Raw genomic sequence first — 12,586 nt, 5'->3', positions numbered from 1 at the left:
AGCAGTAAGGTATGAAATAGGATCTGTAGAATCATATTTTCATTCACTTGCTTAGGCTTCACAGCAATACTGGAAAAAACTGAGATTACACTTTAAAATCTTTTATTTATATTTTGTTTTTTGTCTGACCCAGTAAGTATAGACCTCATGCTGCATACAGATTCATCACTACAATGAAGCCATTATTTGGTTGTAGGGAAAGGCCAGGTGATCAATCAGAGTAAGCAAAAGGCTAGATAATGGACAGAAAAGAAAAGAATTTTACATCAGTCTTCATGGGAAAGTTTTATGGTAAAGAAAACCCACTTTAGATGTTGAACTGTGTATGCAAATGTTTACAATTGCCACAACCATATGCGCAAACGTACCTAAAATATACATTTATATCTATTTGTAATAAATTATGTCAGCAGAAAGGAGAGATGGATAGCACCTGTCAAATATTAGCAAAATAAAGGATGTGATGGCAGACAGATTTTATGAAGAAGGCCAGCAGAATGGGGGTTACATTTCCCCAGCCCAGGAGAAGAAGGGCAGCACTCCCTAGAGAAGGTGCCTGCACCATGTCCATGCTGTCTGCCAGATGAACACATTAATGGCCCTGTCTTTTCTTCCTCTTCACTGCTGCTTCCCAGTTTGCTGTCCAATAGGAATCAATATTGTCTTGTAAAATATCATCTATGTAAAGAAAGGAGACTCACTGTACCTTAACTCCCTTGGTAATATCATTTTGGTCCTTCTCAGTTCTGGGAACTCAGAATTGAGGCCAAAGCAATTTGAGGTTTAACGAGTCAGGAAATACATCCATTGCCCTGCTCTGTTTGTTTCTCTCCCATTTCTCAGTATCAAGGCACTGTCTGCATTTTTCTGTGTTCCCTTAGCCCCCCGTGACCAGGCAGCTGCCAGCAGACTTGTCAACTCCTACAAGCTATGTGTGAAACTCAATATTTTTTTGCACTTCTAACATACCTGCTCTGCTTTTTTTCTCCCCTCGTGGGTAGAGATCACACCACTCTCATTTAATTCAACTGACATTTTAACCAATATTAGGGTTTTCTACTGCTTTTTTCTGCTTAATTTTTGAGAGATGGAGAGATTTTTAGCATTTGTCATGCTGAGATAGAGATGTCAGCCAAAATCTAGTTTGTATTTCCACGTACTTGGCAGATGCATAGTGTAGATTGATTTGCTAGATGGAAACATATTCTAAGTACCCACAGGTCTCTGGAAGTTGAAGGAAACAACTTAGGAACATGTCTTGGGAAAGGAAACTAGGAGATTGTTGTACTTAATTTACCCCGGCACCTTTTGCCCACAGCAAGCTCAAAGCAATGACATTTAATAATAACCTGAAAACTTGGACCTGACAGGAAATTGCAGGGGCCTAGTTATACTGCATATTGGCACTCATTGCTTACAAACTGTACAAGTGCATCAGTAATAAGTCCTCTTAATTTTATGATTTTGCACTTTTAAGGGAATTAAGTTGTTGTTGTTTTAAATAATAATTTAAAAATAACCACTGTAAACTGAATTGAGAAAGTTATCAGGTTAAAATAAAAGCTATTTAATTTTTCTGGTTTCTGAAATTACTCTCACCTCCTGGCTCCAGTATCTTGGTATTTAACACTTGAGCCAAGCTTAGCATATCTGCTTCAGAACATCTACACTTTCAGCTGAGTGTTTGGATAAACGAAAGGCAAAATCAGAAATGGTTCTTCCCGAGTGAATCTAGCAAAATTTGTCTTTTGTCAGCACAAAAATATTTTTCATGACACTATATAAGGCTGACATACGTGCGTGTCAATAATGTCATAATGCATGTCAACGCAAGTTCTTCCCTTCATTGTTCTTCAGCACTCTTCTACCTTCATACTATGTTACAGTGATGGCTGTGTTACTTTAATGGACAGACTATCTGAACTTACAATCACTGTAATACTTAAGCTATATGAGTCCCTTTTCAACAAAGATATTTTTTGAGGTCATCTGTACTCAGTGTATCCTTAAGCATAGTTCCTCAGTTTCAGGAACTTTTGCTTGAGTGGGAATATTTTGCAAATTTATGTTTGCGCCATGGGAAGATATCTGCTTTGCACTCCTTAGCATGAAGTTATTTCTCCACTGACTATCATATTTCTTTCTGTCACTGAAACCTACTTCATAAGCAAGGTAGCATTACTGTACATGTTATCATCAAAGCAGTGCTCCCTGCAGCTCAGGTTTTCCAACTGATGGGAAATTGTAAAAGGATAAAATTAGTCTTATATAAAAAAAAGGCAGCTTAAAAAATCCATTCATAAACTCTCATGTGAGTGTGGACTGAATGATGAGCTCCACATTTCATATGAAAATTGTAAGCACCGCATACAATAATCTGTTTTAAGTCTGTGAATCTACAGAACATATCTAATTAAAGTTTTACATATATATGTGTCCATCAGAGAAAGAAAAGAAAACCAAAAACTGAAAAGGTAATTCACATAATATTTTAGGGCTAATTATTTTTCTTTTTTTTCCCTAGCATACCTAGTTTAATTTAGGTAGACCTGTTTTAAACAGCTACTGAGATTTCACTGCTGATTTACATTTTAGAAATTTTAGAAGAACTTGATTAAAATGATAATACTATTTCTCCATCCAACATTGTGTAGGTAATATCCTCTCTAGAAAAATTGGCTAAAATGTGGTTAAAGATACAAATTTTAGTAAATTATAGAATGCAGAAGATGTGAATCTGGACTGAGACTTCTCAGATCCTATCTTTTCAGCCTTTAGCTAAAATAGGCTGTTTTATAATCTCAGTGTAAATCTTTCAGTATCTATGTGAATTTCAGATTATGCACCATGATAAAATAAATGAATAAAATAATATTTTTGACAGTGTCAGAGTTTTTTTACACGATGTACTTTCTGTGATTTTAAAATAGAAAATTTGTTCATTGACACCAATTATTTGCTAGCATACAAAACCATGTCAAGGTGAGGTAATAAACTGGATTGATAACTATCAGTTCAGTTGTGATTTTTATTTTTTGCATATAAATCCTAATGATGAAAAGTATAGGCTGACAAGAGGCTTCCTTGGATCCAGAAGACCCACATAATACACAAAAGCATGGATGTAAAAGTGAAAAAAAAAACAACAACAATATAACTTTAGAATTTTGGGAACTACTAATCTTTGAATTGTGGGAGAATTCACCACCCTTTATCAATTTGCAAGTAAAGTTACTAGTCTGAAATTCTGTTTTCTATTCATTCTATGTGCTGTTTGAATTTCTAGTCCCATTTTCTTAAAAAATTGATTCAGAGAGCTCAAAAAATGTACAGAGAATTGAACAAGTCATGAGTTCTGTAGTAGAAATGACATAGCAAAGTAGGACTTTGATCTGGAAGGAAAGTTACTGATGGAGTTATGACAGAGATCCATATGACTTGTCCTATGCATGTGCTTAGATATCAGTTATCAGTGTTTCGCGTCATACTATAATAAGATGACATGAAAAAAATCAGGTTCCTGGTTCAAAATAAATTAAGATTTTAAAAAATTATGTTTTTCAAAAGTGAAAGTAGGCTGTAGAGCCTACCTACATATTTTTTTGATAGAAATGAAAATCCATTCAAAGAATTTATCCAGTCTCTTTTTATTATGATTTAAAGGAGATCAGATAAATTCTTGGTATGAATTTTCATCATTTTTACCTAACAACCTACAATTTACCCTCCAGGATCACTGATATTATCACTTCTGTTTTTGTCTTGCCTCTTCTCCTGTTTCCAAGAAAACAAAAGCTAAACTGTCCTTTAATTTAAACTAGTTTAAATCAGGTCTAACACCATTGAACAGACCACAGTATCCGCTATAAATCCTGTACGTGTTTGGTTATGAAGGATGCAGATGTGTAGAAGAGGACTGAGGTCTTTTTTTAGCCAGCACTGTGAGTAGTGTGACCAGAAACTCCCAGTACAGCTTTGTGTGACAGCCCAGCAAGACTGCTTTTGCATAGAGGGCTGAGCTCAGATTGGGCACCATATTTACTCTGAGGTGTCATGGGCATTTAAAACTCCTTTTCTAAAATGTGAGACAGAATCTACTTACCAATGGCTCCATCTAGGAGTCATCCACCTGTGTGTATCACTTATAACCTTCTGATATACATTTCTGTTCAGCACTAACAAATGTGTGAAGCTATGATTTAATTTCTAATCCAGAATTCCTGTATTTCTTAAAGATGAACTGTCCTGCAAAATAAACAGAAGGCTGATGCCTTCCTGGAAGGAGAGCTGGAGGGGATGTCCATCAAAAACAACTGAGTGTTGCTTACCACAGGTACCAGTCAACCTCAGAGAGGACCAGGTTGTGCCTGGGTACATAGTGAGTTTCCATCTATAAATCTCCTTGTTGTAATGGACAGATTTAAGTAGCAGTGTCTTCTGTCTTAGACAAATAATTATATTTTACACTGAAGCTGTCTATATTTCAGTAAACCCAGATAGGGTATCTTTGCCTTCAAAATAAAGATGGTAGAAATATTGTGAAAGTTTTATTGATCCCTCTCTCTCCAAGGCTTCTGCCATGTTAAATGAAAAAGGTGGGTTCAGCTGAAGTTTGTTATCTTGAGATAAACAGTTGAGAAAATCCCAGCAAAGATAAGACAGGTTGTTATTCTCAAATGAATTAGCAGTTCAGCTGAAAGAGAAGACTTTCCCCACACTCCTGTGAGGAAAATATTATTACACTTGTTTTGAAGAGCAGAGAATTTAAATGAAATGATTTCATCAAATGCATCTGAAGTAAATTTTTATTATTATTATTATCGTGGACTGAATGTCTGCTTCTCCAGTGAAAGTGCGATTAGAAAGCTGCCAAATTAGAACATGGGACCACCATCTCTGATGATATAAACAGATAAACATAGATTAAAGTAAATGTTAAAATAGAGACTGCAGTATTTTTCACTCATGTTGCATACGTTGAATGACAGTATAATATGTAAGGCAATAGGTTCCCAGATTCCTGAGGGAGACAGAAATGTTGCCTTGGAGTTGGATTCACCCGAGAGGCTAAAACATACCTGGGAAATTTCATGAGTTTTAGATACAGGAAAATGAGAACATCTGTTGGAAGGTTACGTTCATTCACATGTGAGTTCTGTTTGGTTGCTCTGGAGATATACTATGACCCACTTCCATGAATGTGCTATCTTAAGACTCCTTCAAAAAATGGTAGCATATCAAATTGCATAAAAATTTCTAATTAAATAGATATGAGCGAGTTATCCACATAGGTAGATTCTCTCTATATACAAATGTCAACAATCTAAGACAAAATTACTGTCCAAAGTATTGATAAGAGACAAGAACTGGAAAAACAGCAGTAACAGTGCTTCACTGTCCCCAGGTAGTTTTCCGTACAAATTTCTTGCATTTCCCTAGAATTATATTTTTCTACGGAGAATATGCTTTGTTGTGGAGCACAGGCAATTATCTTGTGTTTCCTAAGTACCTAGTGCCTTTGTGCAATACAAATAAAAGAAAACCCAATTCCAGATCCCTTCAAGACTCCTATATCACCCAAGTGCTGTTGCATCAGAGTGTATTCAGAATCAATTATGACATTTAGGTGGAAAGGACTATGGTCAGCCAGGCCAAAGAAAATTCAGTTATTGATACAGCTGCGTTAAAGGTCCACAAGTGGAATCTAACAAACTAATGACAATACTCTTAAATAGGAAAAACATATAATTGTAATATTTTAATCATAAAAATAATATTAAAGCAGCTCTTAACCATTGATAAAATTCTGAGTCCTCAGCTAACATCAACATTGCTGAATTTAATGATATATCTGTAAAGTCAAAATAAACAGATCTGTTGTTTGTCATGTCTTTCATCTTAAAGCCATGGAAGTTTGAATGACAAAGTAGAAGCACACATTCCTGCAGTGGCAAGAGTGATTCTTAGTAGTCAAGAACTCACCTTGGCGCTGACAACGGGACTTATTAGTCTATCGGACAGTGAAAGATCAGCTTTTCTTTTTCACTGAAATTCTCCATTCATGCTGAACTCCCTGACAGCACAAAACAAACATGTACTGTTTCTGGAAACTGAAAAGATAAACTTACTCTTCTTAATAAAGACAACTGGGATTCAAGAGATGTGAAAGAATTTACTTCTGGAAATAAGTAACTGTAGTTTGATAATCTTGTAACTTAGAAATTGTTCTTAGCTTCAAGACTGAAGTTCAGATGGATTCTAGATATAGAAATATCCTTCCACGATTTCTTACAACACATAAACCTCCACCTGAAAGCAGGGGCACAGCACACACAGTGTAGGTACTGGCTTTTACTGCATGGTCATTATCTCTGAAATTCAGACTTTCAACGAAGCTTTTATGTACAGGATTATGAGTTCCATTTTGGCAAGCAAGTTCAGACATCTGGACCAAATTGTAATCAGAATTGAGCTCCAGGACCCAGGCTTGCTTTTAATTAGAAAAAAAGAAGTGTGTTCCAATAAGCAGACGTGAACTGTAACATAGCCACAACCAATGTCTTTGGGGTCTAAACTTACTTTTATTGAAGTCAATGGCAAAATTCCCACTAAATTTACTGGAAGCAGGACAAAGGCCATAGCTTAGATAAGAAATAAAATGGAAAAATCTTATATGTTCCAGTGAGTGTACAGCACCCAAATGGTACATTTCCAAAGTTGCATTTGTGAACAGTTTACTATTTTCTGCTCTTGGTACATGTGACCATGAACATCAAACTGGAAGTGATGAAGAATCATTGAGACTTCGGAGGAATACTGTTGACTTGTCAGCTTATTCACATAAATACTATTTCCCTTCAAAATCAGGGTTTGCTAACACTGTGCCTTTGCTTCTTTGTGTAACCTGTTGCAAGAGCAATATTCTCAGTCTGTCTGGGGTTCTGAAATATATGTATGCAAGTAGTTTTAGCTGGATCATGTCCAAAAGCAAGGGAATCCATTCCTTCTATACTGCTTAGAATCATAACTTAAGAATACTTGTATTTATTATTTTTTATTGTAAAGCTAGGCTTATATTCTCTTCTGGTTCCTAATTATATACTGATTAAGGCAGAAATATTAATCTGCAAATTAATTCACTAATTAAAACATTTTGAATTGCTTTCGATACCCATATCAGTTTTACACATATGTCGCAGATTCCTGCCCTCTCTGTAAGAAGTGAGTTGAACATAAGTCTGGAAATTCATTAGTGGGTTTACAAATCTGAGACAACTTCACTACTGCCCTTTCTAAAATGCTAACGTGCCAATCTTGGACGAGATCCAAAACACATGTAAATCAGTAGAAAAATATCTATTGACTTCCAATGTAATTTTAGATCCGGCTCATGGAAAATATGAGATTGGGTCCAGTGATCTGCCTCACAGAATTAGTGAAGAAAGACAAAACCAATATTTATTGTTATCTAATACATCACTATAGCCAAAGTTGCTGCACATATTGCTTTATGTAAAACTTGCTCAGCTTTAACATGTTCTTTTGAACTCGTGGAAATCTAGAAAATTAGGATGGCTTTTCAATGTGGATGTATCTAAGCATATATATATATCCCTGAACAGTGATGTTCAGAACCAATGTTTAGCAGAAGCACATTTCTCATCTCTTGCTGCTTTTCCTGGTCTTGAACCTTTTAAACTTCATGCTTCAGGGTAAAGCCTGTCTTGACAAATTAGAAATCAAGCTGGCCCTTAGACGAAAGAAGCAAACGAGACTGCTTCACACCTTCTTACTTACTCTATCCACCGGCCACTGTCACAGGTGCAGAAAGAGACCAGGTGCACCTAAGCCCTGAACCAGCTTGACAGTTCCTACGGTCTCTACTTAAAAATTCATTTTTTGCTCTATTATGATATAAACTGCATCTGCTTATTGATGATATTTTCAAGCCAGCAACTGTTACTACTACTGAAATAAAACATCTTATTTCCAAGGGCATCTGGGGCTGGGAAAAAAAAAAAAATGGAAAGAGAAGAATTTGACTCTCCTCCTGGCTATGTGGAAAGGAGAGCTGGGTGATGCTTTGCACCATCTCAAAAAGGAAGTGGTAAAAGTCTTCTGCCTGAAGTGCATACTGTTAACACCAGTTGGTTCCCTTTGGCAGAATTAGATAAGATGCAGCTGTGTCTGTCCCAGACGCATACTTTCCTTTTGACATTAACTGCACGGGCAGCCGGCATAGTGAGTGTACTGGGCTGGAAGGTGGATGCAATGAAAGTAAAACATAAGGAGAGAGGGATAAACGTGAACAGTACTCAGTGGCAGGCCATTACAATTGTGCTACACACTCCATAGCACAGGGCATCTTGTGAAGCAGTTAGAGAGTTGCCTATTGTATTCTTCAGCTCACAAGGATCTTCACTGTACAAGAAAACGCTGGTCTTCAGTCTGTTTTCTCTTTCATCTCTGTTGAGGTTTATGAATTGTCTTATTTTTTCTCTATCACAAAAAAGTTTACATGCTGCAGAAGAAAAAGTGTGGGCCTTTGTTATTAATGTTGTAGAAATACAAATATGTCCACCTAAGAAAGGAGTCTTCATTAACTCCCACAGCCCAGAAAATTAAGGCACGGCTCATCAGGATCTGCACTTGCTGTTGGCTAAATTGCAAGGGACTAGTTGAGTTGCTGGGGTTCATAATGCTGATAGAGCGGTTTCCACGTGAATGAAGGATAAACAGCGATTAATTTCAGCCAATAAATAATGGTTTGAGGCCCACATTGAAAGAGGAACAATTACTTTTCCATTTTTCCTGCCAAATGAGCTGATAAGAGAAAACAGGGGAGTTGGCCACGTAAATCAGTCTTAATTTTATCTTCCCCATTAAAAAGCAACCATTAAGACCATCTTCGGCTCATTTCATCCTCTTCTTGTTTCACTTTTTCAATTTGCACAAAAGGGGGGAGTTTGCTCGTCATAAAATTTCACTTTGGCCAACCTATCATTTGCATCTGAGCCAATAAATAGCAATTAGCATAAACATTTAAATCAGGAACTGGAACAAATTCTTGTTCCCCCAGCAAGCTGTTAAATTACAGTATTTCACTATATATAAGAAGCGTTAGAAACAAGATCTGCTGGGCACAATTATCCCTTTCAAACAAGACACGCTTGAAATAAAAAAAAAAAAAAAGAAAAAAAAGAAAAGAAAAGAAAGATCGCTTGCTGGGCAAACTTCTTGCTCACAGCCAAAGAGCTTAATCAGTACAGGGAGAAGCTATACCATTAATGATGTTCAACAAAGCCTAATTTCAAGCTTTCTGTGTAAGGGGATTTATTTGATCTTTATCCAAAATATTCCTTGGGAATTAATTTAATTTGGACTGATGTTAAATCATCAAACTTAATTTTTCTTGTGCATCATTCTCAGTTTTCTAAAATGTGCATATATTTATGTACTGGTGAGCCTGAGCTTTGCAGATCTTTCTTTTCTTGCAACATGTTAATTATGTCAACAAATGTTCAGCTAAGCATGACTCTATCTTCCTTATGATGTGGTAAATCAGGAAAAACTGTCAAAGTAACTCAAGTGGGTACAGAGCACTTGAAATAAGATAAGAAGGGGACTCAAGTGGACTCTGTTTAGATTCATTCTTCTTGACTAACAAGAATATTTTTTACCTCTTATGCAGCATTTTCCATCCTCACAGCTTACAACAAAAAATGAGAGATGCTTCCACTCTGCACTGAGGAATCTGAAGCACAGACAGATTAAAAGACTTGCTGAAGGTCATGCAGCAAGTCTGAAATGCAGCCACAGTTGGTATTTGGGTCTCAAGTATACACCTAGATTTAGGTCTAGCTTTTTCTAATGTATGTGCTAAGAAAATTGAAGACAGATATGAATCAATTCTCCCTTAAGGTTGTCTAGGCTCCTTTTGAATGTGACGGATGCTCATTACTTTCTAAAGGGATTTGGAAGATGTATGACTTTTTACAGACTGACCAGTGCATGTACCTCAGAGCATTTCAGTTTAATTCTCAAATACACTAATTTTAGTGAGTATAAGTTCCTGTCAGGCTTCTTATAGTGCTGCCTGGGGGTAGATGCTGAATGTCCACTAGTGGAGATTTTCTGTCCTTTGTCTTTACCCAAAATTCTTCATTCTTAAGGAGAAACTACATATAAATATTCATGGGAGAGTTCTTATTCCAGTGTAGTATAAGGTAACTTTTTTTCTTGTTTTTCTTTCAACTTTCTTCTCAAAGTTTTTCAAAACAAGTATTTCCAAAATGTATATTTTTTGCTGATGTATATATTTGTACATATGGCTATTTTCTTAGCCCCTGTACAGAGGCAGAAAAAGGCTTTCAAGTCTTTGCTTGTGACTTACTCCATAAAATGCCAGTCCTTGGTTTTGGATTTATTCTGCATCCAGACTTGCTTTGAGATAACAGACGGGATTTGATTTTTTACCGTCAGTTCAATTTTGATGGGAAGTCTCTGTGAGGATCACCTTATTTTGAACTGTTTGTCTTGTCTGAGGTTTATACTAAAATAGGTTGATTTCTTTCTGGGTACATTTTTCTGGTAACTTGCATGTTAATATCACGATACTAACATGGAGAATGTTTTGGTTTTTCAATAGCATGTTCCACTCAAAGATCAGAGAGGTGAATAAGTATTCTTACTCCCTCTTTAGGAATGTGAAAACCAGAGGCTGATTTATAGGCAGAAGTGTGTTATTTGAACTGCCAGTGTTAATTGAACCAGATAAGTAAAACTAATACAAAAAAAAATTATTCAGAATCTTGTTAGGCTTTGGAAGAGTTACCATATCATAAAAGTCACTTGAAAAATAACGTACAAACATCTGCATATGGTATTATAGCAGTTTGAATAAATTATTTTTAAAATAGAGATGACACCATTTCAGGCTGTGAACAGAATTTGAAAATCATCATAGGTTCAGTGATCTGATGTAATGTCGTATAGTAGCAGATTTGCATCCAAGGCCTGAAACCATGGGGTTTGTTAATGTGATTACTTTCTACCTTATGGAGCAGTTTATGAATACGTCCATGATATTACACTGTTCATAAAATTCATATGTTCAGTTTTGCAAAATGTATAGGTTAATATTTGTGAAGTAGCAATTCTGGGTGTTGTTTGGACTGTCCTTCAGAATACCTTTCAGAGACGTTTCAGCTTGTCCACCTGAAGATGTTCTTTCATTACATGCATATACTGAGGCATTCCAGTTATTCATCCTCACAAGTGGGAACAACCCTATCTGTACCATGTCCTGATGACAACAGAAGTTAAAATTAAGACAATGTTCTGAATACGGTTATATACGTTTCATAATTGTGATGGATAGTTTGCTTGGCTGATTCTTGAAGAATTTCTTGGCGTATACTTTTCCTGGTGAAGCTGAATACAATAAAGTGTGAATGTGATAAAAAATGTGGAAGTCTTACATCATTTGCTTGAAGAGCAGCAAATGAAAAAAGGAGAAGGAGGACTTCTTACTTGGAACTGTGTCTCTCAAAGAGAAAATGAACAACAAGTACATAAATAATGAAGAAAAAAGATAAAAGATGTTCAATATTTAAAACTGAATCAGTTATGTAATAATTGTAATAATTGTGATACCATGATTTTACATGCCAGCAAACTCAGAAACGCTGTAGTCAGAAAAGTAAGCAGTACTGGGACTTGAGAGGCCATGTGAAATATTTGAAATATATTGTTCGGAAATAGGATTTAGGAGTGTGAAACTGTAAGAGCAAGTCATATATTCTAACAGCATATAGCAGAAAATACAATGGATATATTTTTTGAGAATAAATACTACTGCCGCCACTGTGAATCAATTCAAACAGAAGAAATGTCATACATTTTTATGAAACTGTTAGTATTTTTCTTAAACTTTTGAGAAATACAGATTGGGAAACATTCTGTTAAAGTCAGAGATTCAGTATCAGATTCATGGTTTTCTGAATTATGATTCAACCTGAATAGTCATGAAATTGACATTTTATTTAAGATCTATAATTTGTTTTTATTATGTTAATTGATTTATAATTCCATAATGCAGAGACTAGTAATTTGATGAAACAGCTTAAGCCTTAGTCTGTGTTGAATAGTAGTAGCTTTCTTGCAATATTAAGTAAATAATTTAAAAAAAAAATCAGAAGTGAAATAAACCTTTCCATGAGATATGCATTGACAGAGATATATTAATCCATTGTTTCCATGTACATTTAATAATCTTTCACATGCAAATTAAATGTAAAGAAGATATAAAATGGTAAAATATCAGAAGAGTAACATCTCACTAATTCCAAGCAGCTTCCCTTTATTTTATTTGAATTAGGTTTGTAGTGCAAATAAATCACATATTTTTGTCACAAATTGGGGAAAATTAAAATGACAATTCTCTATAAATATCTCCCAGCCTGAGATGTAACTTAGGAGAGTGAGGAATTTGGCCAATTAAATATAAATTTGACCTAGCAGGTTTTCACAGTTTTCTCAGAATCTATCCTAGTGCACAGCAATTTATATCATTGACAGATGAATA

The 12,586-nt window shown here is 35.6% G+C and overlaps 2 protein-coding genes across 16 annotated transcripts in view; one reads left to right on the top strand and one right to left on the bottom strand.

The window, feature by feature from the left end:
- The window catches only part of LOC109365892 (uncharacterized), a 65,360-nt gene that overhangs the window by 19,783 nt on the left and 32,991 nt on the right, over window positions 1-12,586 (bottom strand). The gene's annotated exons all lie outside the window — the stretch shown is intronic.
- Window positions 1-12,586, top strand: part of SPATA17 (spermatogenesis associated 17) — a 180,665-nt gene that overhangs the window by 166,907 nt on the left and 1,172 nt on the right. For 5 of the 7 annotated variants that reach the window (XR_014881915.1, XR_014881910.1, XR_014881909.1 and 2 more), the window contains one exon: window positions 4,236-12,586. This exon is cut by the window's right edge and continues 1,172 nt beyond it. The gene's annotated coding sequence lies outside the window, so the exon portion shown is untranslated. The remainder of the gene's footprint in view (window positions 1-4,235) is intronic. The other 2 variants (XR_014881914.1, XR_014881913.1) reach the window with 2 other exon arrangements.

Source organism: Meleagris gallopavo, chromosome 2 (assembly GCF_905368555.1).
Source record: "Meleagris gallopavo chromosome 2, MGAL_WU_HG_1.1, whole genome shotgun sequence".
NCBI lineage: Eukaryota > Metazoa > Chordata > Aves > Galliformes > Phasianidae > Meleagris > Meleagris gallopavo.
The sequence above is the reverse complement of the archived record's forward strand: the minus strand, read 5'-3'. Positions and strand labels throughout refer to the sequence as shown.